Source organism: Macaca fascicularis, chromosome 10 (assembly GCF_037993035.2).
Source record: "Macaca fascicularis isolate 582-1 chromosome 10, T2T-MFA8v1.1".
NCBI lineage: Eukaryota > Metazoa > Chordata > Mammalia > Primates > Cercopithecidae > Macaca > Macaca fascicularis.
This window is the reverse complement of record NC_088384.1, coordinates 16,893,834-16,901,674: the sequence shown is the minus strand read 5'-3', so window position 1 is coordinate 16,901,674 and position 7,841 is coordinate 16,893,834. Positions and strand designations below refer to the sequence as shown.

Here is a 7,841-nt window from a genome sequence, read left to right as displayed (position 1 = left end):
AAATACAGTTCGGGTGAGAAGAGAGCGAAGTGAAAAATAATCCCAAGGCCAGAAAGCTACAGTGGAAGTTTGGAGCAAAAGAGAAAAACACAAACCAACCCCCAAAAAACATAAAAGCTCAGGATGATTTATTTCATAATTTAAAAATCAAAATCGCCTTCGGGCAGGAAGGCTTGTTTGCCCAGTTTTACCCTAGAGTGAGTCATAATAGCTAAGTTATATACCCTTGGAAAAACCAGGGTTTTTTCCAGTGGGAGCACTGAGATGTCATTAAGCTGAGCACTGTGTGTGGCAGTGCCAGAATCAAATGTCCTTTGAAATTGAGACCAGCCAAGAGAAAGCCCCAGGGCCAGTGCTGTGTTTCTCCAGAGCATGTCATGTCCCTCGTCTCATCCAGGAGGTGGCAGGGAAAGAATTGTAGGGAGGAAATGATCACTTTAGCCACAGGGATAGGGCAGAGCTAGGTGGGCAGCGGGACGTAGAGAAAGGAAAATATTAATCACAGGGACTAGATTGAATTCCATCTGCAGTAAGGACACAGTCTGGGCACAGCCACCAATAAGTCCAGACCTGTATCAGTTATCTAGTGCCCCAATATTTCAGCATAACAACCCCCAAACTTCAGAGGCATGCAACAGTAAGTGTTGATTTTCATTCACAAGTCTGTGAGCCAGGCTTGGCTAATCTCGGCTGGTCTTGCTGTTGTGTCTGTGGTCATCTAGTGAGTCAGTTGGGGAACAGCTGGTCTAGAATGCTTTCACTCACATGTCTGGCATCTGCCTGACTATCAGTGAAGCAATGGAGGTATGTGGCCACTGTGTCCATTATCACCCAGGAGGCTAGCCTGGGCTTGTTCACATACATGGTGGTGGCAAACTTCCAAGAAAGAATGGAAGCACAAAAGGCTAAGTCACAATATCAACCCAGATTCAAGAGATGAGAAAGTAGATTCTAATGCTTGACCAAAGGAGATGCAAAGGCCATAGATACAGAGAGAGGTGGAGAATTGAGGACCTTTCAGTAACCAATTTTCTACAAGAACGGTGCCGCTGGTGATGTTGCAGAAGAGAGCTTAGACTTCATCTATGAAGCCACAGAGCATGGTGTGAAAATCGGCTGGTTAGAAGATGATGGATTTCATCTCACAATATAGGGACAAAATAGTCCAAGCTCTCCAACAATAAAATGGACTGTCTTAGGAGATGATACTTTTACATGATTATAACTACTAATGTTGAGTGTTTATTATAGGCATCAATGTTCTGGATGGCTCACAGGAATTAATCATGGCGATAACACCCTGAGCAGGGTCACTGAACTATTATGCAGGCATGTTCTATTTGGCTGAGAGGCATGCTTCTTGCCAAATCATGAGTCCAGGTGTGGAGCTGTGTCCACTTGGAGGAAGGAAAACCTTTTGTTAATGCATATCCACCAGGTGATGTATTAACTGGCAGCAGCCCAGCCTGCTTATGAGGTTGGTAATACCGTATTCTGACTTTCATTTTAGAGTAAACAACATGAGACCTAAGAGAGTTTAGGTAAACCGCTTGGAAATATTCAGGTTTTGAGCATAAGAGCGATTTGAACTCAGGCAGTCTGCCTTCAGCTCAGGCTTTTTGACCACAAAACTATTCTGCCTGGCTTGATCCTTACAACAACCTACTAGAAAGGGAAGTCATTTCTATTTCACAGATGGGAGATTTAAGGCTCTAAAAAATCAAGCAACTTGTTAAGAGATTCAGGTATTGAATGGTGGTAGGATTTTTTCCCATATCTGTCTAATTCCAAAGCCTATTTGCTTTTAACTGTAAACTGTCTCTTCTCCATCAGTGGTCTAATCACTGAAAGCATGCAAGAAGAGGCTATATGTCAGGATTGCTAGGAGAGATTAAGCATCAGCTGAGAACTGTAATTTAGTGTCCTTTTACCTCGAAAATTCTATAAATAGGACTGGCCACGAAAGCTTTCTGGGGTGCTCCATCCTTGCTCCACTCGATTCCTCGTGTTCAGAAATAAGATCAAAACAAGAAGTTCCCTTCCATGGAAACAAGTATCCAAAGCTGAGAAAGGCACGGAGATGTGCACAGGACATTTATTTGACCGTTTATTACTTACCTGCTCTGGGCTAGGGGCCCTTAGAGTCTCACTGGGCTCCTATTAACTGCCTATTGCATACAGTGGGCTCCGGAAAACACCCTTCCTTCTGGGAAATCTTCCCAAACCTGCAAAAACTATTTTGCTGACCTCCCAATGGGATTATATAGAAAATAATTTAAAATAATATGTCTAACTGTGTGTGTCAGACTTACCAATGTAGCCCTGGAAGGTTTATGAGGACAGAGGGGCAAGAGTCTGGGTTACGAAGACCAGAATATCCTGGAGGCATCCACACACCCTGGTTGCCTTTCCTGCCTCTATCACTCTTCTGGTTCTGATTCCAACTCTCCTTAACTCTGATGTAGAGCCTGGGATTCCTTTGGAATCAAGTACTCATGCTCACCTACCCACTCTAATGGGATGTGCTTCTTTAACCCTCCAGATTTCAAATGTAATGTCACTACCAGAAAAATCCTGCCTCTGCCCCCAAAATTCTGTCCCAACACAGCTTAGCAGTTGATGCAGTACAACGCAGGCTGGTCAACCAATGGTACCATTCATCCCAGAAGGACACTGAACTTGAGACCCAGCTCTACAACTGATTAGTAGCATGACCTTGGGCAAGTTGCCTGAAACTAACCCTAGTTTCCTCATCAGTAACAAAGAAAAATATTATCTCCTGGGGTTATATTAAGAATTCAATGACCAACAGCAAAGACTACAAAATTTCGGTTAGACAGAAGAAATGCATTTTTGAGATCCGTTGCACAGCATGATGACTGCAGCCCCATAGTCTGACCACCTCTCACCACCTCCACAGCTCCAAGTTAACCTAGTCAATGTTGTCTCTCACCTGGAGCATACAACAGCCTCTTCCCTGTTCTCTGCCCGCCCCCCCTGTGGTGGAATTTGAGAGTGATGCTCTCCCCTTGTAAGGAAGAGCATGTCTATGTTCCCTGTTTCACCCAGAACCAAAGCCACAGCCTGGAAGTGGCCTTCAGGGGCTCACAGGCTGTGCCCATCCCCATTTTGTCTTAATCTCCTCTCTTACTCTCTCCTTCACTCACTCCGCTCCAGCCACAGGGGCCTCCTTGCTGTGTCTCAAAACACACCAGGCACACTCCATCCAGGCTCCTTTGTGAGAGCTATTCCTTCTGCTTCACTTTCCCCAGATATCACAGTGGTTCATTCTGCCCCTTTCACATTTTCCTTCTTATGCCATCAGCTACAAGATGTCGTCCTACCACCCTATTCACAATTGCAACCCTCTCTCTCACTCCAGCACTCCAATTTCTCCAACCCTGTCCTTTTATTTTCATTTTCATTTATCACATTCAAGCATAGTATCTAACTTATTTATTATGTTTATTATTTACTGTCCCTGTCTCCCCCTGTTAGGATATAAGCTGCTGCAGGGGAGCGCTTTTTATCCTGTTCCCTGATGGATCCCAAGTACCTGATCCAGTGCCTCGCACAGAGTAAGCACACCACAAATGTATGTTGAAGGAATGAACAGATTAATAGTAGCCATTACCATGATCATGTAAGAGCCTCTTAAGACCAAGAATCATATCTTTTTCCTGTCTATATGCCCAAGCCTTACTATAGGGCCTGGCCCTGCTGAGATGCTCAGCAAAGGTTTACGGAATGAATGAAACCAGGAAGCCTCCCTTCGTGGAGACAGGGAGAGGCTGAGCACTAAGCTCATATTGGCTTGCTTGAAGGACAACCCTGCATGTCACATCCAGAGAGCAAAATTGCCTCTGACATGTAATTTAAAACCTGAGATGCCTGGATATAAAGTCTTACTCAAGTAAATGGGATCAAACATCAGGGCATTTCCACTCTACCAAATAGATACTCCGGATTTAATATGATCTCTCCTTCCTTCTCAGGTCTCTTAGGCTGCCCTCACCCCTGGGGGAAGGGGAGAGATGAATTTGGCAGAGCTGGCCTCAGGAATTGGATGGCCTTGCTTCAGGTAATCCCAAGTCCCATCTGAGTCTCAATTAATTTCTGATCAGTGAGAGGCCATCGCCTCCTTAATTTCCATTCTGAGCTGCCTCCATCTGTCCCAGACCTGGAAGAACCTACAACCTTCTTATGACACTCAATTCTGCAGAATGTGGATTTTATTGTAGGTCACATGGCTACCAGAATCCTCAGATCAGTTTATCACAGTTAATTGTGTACATGGAGAAGTGGGAAGAATAATGGCTTCAGTTTTAATCCCCAATCCTCTAATTACTCACTGTATGAATAATTGGCAAGTTTTTTAACCGCTGCAAGACTCAGTTTTCCCATCTGTAAAATGTGCATAATAAAACTTGCCATTTAGTTGTAGAATCTATATGAAATAAATACTCTTTCCCTACCAGAACCGGAGTTCTCTAGGACAGAGATTTGTTTGCCATTCTTTCACTCATTCACTGAGCACTATGTTTATTGAGACCCGTATGAGGTCTCAAAAGGATAATTATTAAGGTACAGTCCCTGCTGTACAGGAGTCTAGAGACCTGTGTAATAAATCATTATTACCTAGTGTGATCAATGTTAAAATGAAACTGTGAGCAAACACCATGAGAACTCAGAGGAGGGAGTAATTAGGAGGAATGAGGAAGGCATCAGACAAAATATGATATGTAAACAATTTTGGATAGCAGTTTTCCAGGCAGACAAGGGGGTCAGGAGGAAGGATATTCAAGGCAGAGAGAACAGCATGAATGAAGCCACGGCGCCCTGTGTTACTCACCATTGAAATTGTGACTCCAGCCTCCACATTAAAATGCAGCACATGGAGGTTCTAAGTAAATGTATGTTCAATAGACATATCTTTACTAAGGACATCACATAGTCATCATGGACTGTTCCTGGCATTTACAAAGCCCAGTTTTCATTCACACCCAACTTGTTAGTAGTGGGGTGGGGTGGGAGGGGGATTTGCACTCAAATTTCCTATCACTGATTTATTGTATTTATGAAATGACTGATAAGACTTAAGAGGATAGTGAGTGGATACTGAGAGACTGCATGTACGGAGGAAATGAGCTGTCTGCCCTTTTCTCTAATTAGCTTCATTGGGAAGATATTGTTTTTTTTTTTTATCCACCCACTTGGCCTCAAAACTCTTCCAGTTTAATGCTAACTTTACTTATAAGCCTAACCTGGCAAAGTAGATCTTATTACTCAAAGGCAAATAATGAACAGAAGTGTGATCCAGCTTCTAAGGGAAGGAGATGGGAAGTGACATGTCCTGAGCATTTAAACATCCCAAAGACCTCCAACATAAATTCTCATAGCCCCATTTTATAGAGGGAGAAATTGAGGTTTGGAGGATTAGCGTTTCTTGCTAGTAAGTGGCAGAGCTGGGACTCCAAGTTGGGATGTAAAAAAGAGCAGGTCTACCTTTCTTGTGTTTATGGACTGAATGTTTGTGGTCCCAAAAATTTATGTTGAAGATGTGACTTCACTGTGAGGCTGCCAAGAGGTGTGGCCTTTGGGAATAGGGTCAAATGAGGCCATGAGGGTGGAAGCCGTATGATAAGGATTAGTGCTTAAGAGGAGGAAAAGGGTGGAGCTGTGTATTTCTCCACCACGCAAGGACACAGCAAGAAGGTGCCCTTCTGCAAGCTAGGAAGAGAGCCCTCACCAGGAACCACATGGGCTGGCACCTTGATCTTGGACTTCCCAGTCTCTGGAACTGGGAGAAATAAATAGCTGTTGTTGAAGCCACACAGTTTATGGTATTTCGTTACAGCAGCTTCAGTCAACTGACACTTGTCCTCGCAGAACATACATGCCTGCAGCCCCTAACCAAAAGCAACTATCTCACCTTGTTCCTATACCAATCGCTCCCCAGTTTTCCTGGAAATAATAGAATATTGGGTCTTTTGTCTATTTCTTGTGCTTTCTCAGTCTTGGTAACTGAACTACTGAATCTTCTTGATATCCAGGTAGTTCCAGGGAAGGTGACTAGTCTATAAAATGTCTGTGCATGTCAGAAATGAAGACATCAACCTCTGCTCTACTAGGAAGCCAAGAAATGACCTGGCCAGGGATGAAGATCATCAGGGCCAGATCTGAACAGGCAGTGGGCACAGGAGTTACAAGGGGATACTAACCAGAAACACCCAGGACAACTAAAAGCAAAGCTGAAAATGTATGGAGAAAGTAGCCACGCAAAACAACCTTCTGGCCATCCTTGTTTCTGTGTCTGTGTGTGTGTGTGTGTGTAAGAGAGAGGGAGAAGATGAGAAACAGGAGATGGAGAGAAAGACTAACCTACAATGGGATGAAATAGATTATGGAGATAAACTTGAAGAGGGAGAGTATACGGGAAATTAGTGTTTCCAGGAGAAACCTCAAAGGGTTCTTTCTTCTGTGGACACTTTTAATACCCTCATATGCCACATCCATTTATTCCATTCAGACTCTCTAAAGTATCTTTAATTTTGATTAACTGAACTGTTTCCTTTACTACCTATCAGGAAATTATTCAAACCTAAGTTACAGACTTAAAGGTGTTCTGTTGTTCAAGGCATGACTTTTTTAAAAATAACCAATCACTAAATACAATAATAGTCTCAGTAACACAGTTTCCAAGGTCAACTAAGTCATCTCAGGTATTTAAAATGTTCTTTTTATGCACATAAACTAAATACTAGGTTGGTGATAAATGATGTGATATGTGGCTTGCCAGTGTTGGGGTTTGTGAATGACAAATTAAACTTATTTATTATTTTCTAGAGGCTGTCTGTCAAAACTCTTTCTACTGCTCAATCCTCTTCCTGGGAAAAAAATCAGATGGCGGGATCGAGAGGGTGCGGTATTGCCTGGACAGTGTGGGAACTAAATGGCACAGCGTGGGATTAAAGAGGGATATTTGGTAAGTCCTGAACTTGTGTCCCAAAATCAGTTTCCCCCAGACCGGACAATCAGGCAGTGCAGGCCTCAGAAGGATCAAAGTAAATCAGCCATGCCTAGAATATACTGAAAGCATGTCTGCAAGTTCTGAAGATCATGGACCACACAGAAAGTTTGTTGAATTTACATCAAGATGAATGAAAATAAGCATGGAAAAGAAAATAAGACGCGATTATTCTGTTGTTTTCCAAGTTGGGCAAACCACATGTGTAGCAAGCTTGGCATTTGTCCTGAATCACTATGTTTCAAGGACCACAGACACCCAGGAGTACCATCAGAAGTAGGTACACAGATCTTAAAACAATGTTATAAGAAAGCTTGAAGGAATGGAGAACATTTAGCCCAGGAGAGCATCCATGGGACATGACTATTGTTTTCAGAGAATGGAAGGCTCTTGATGTAGGGCAGGGAATCACAATTGTTTTATATGGCCTCAAGGAGCACTGGAGCCATGCATGTGAACTGCATTTTAGCTTAGAATTTAAACTTCAGAAACCATTCTAATAATAGAGCTTTTAAACATAGAATAGGCAGACTCAGTAGGAAGTCAGCGATCTACAACTAAAGGTCTTCAGCATGTGCTCTATCAGGTGATAAATTCAAAAGTTAGTCTGGATTACCTTTAAAGGCAAAAATTCTTTGATTCTATGAAAGGGGGAAAAAGTCACTATATTAGTTGGAGTAAGGGCTCCATAACAGAGACTCAACAATTCAACCACGTAAAGGGCCAGGAAATTGACGACACTTTCCCAGAACAGTGCAAGGCAGGTAGGTGGCCTCTGCTTCATAAAAGCATCATGGGAACCAGGCTGGGGTGG

The 7,841-nt window shown here is 43.0% G+C and overlaps 1 long non-coding RNA gene across 1 annotated transcript; it reads left to right on the top strand.

Moving 5' to 3' along the window:
• Positions 1–1,271: 1,271 nt before the first annotated feature.
• On the top strand, positions 1,272–4,477 carry LOC141407784 (uncharacterized). The gene is made up of 2 exons (XR_012418343.1): positions 1,272–3,578; positions 3,996–4,477. It is a non-coding gene; the product is annotated as an uncharacterized lncRNA (long non-coding RNA).
• Positions 4,478–7,841: the final 3,364 nt, after the last annotated feature.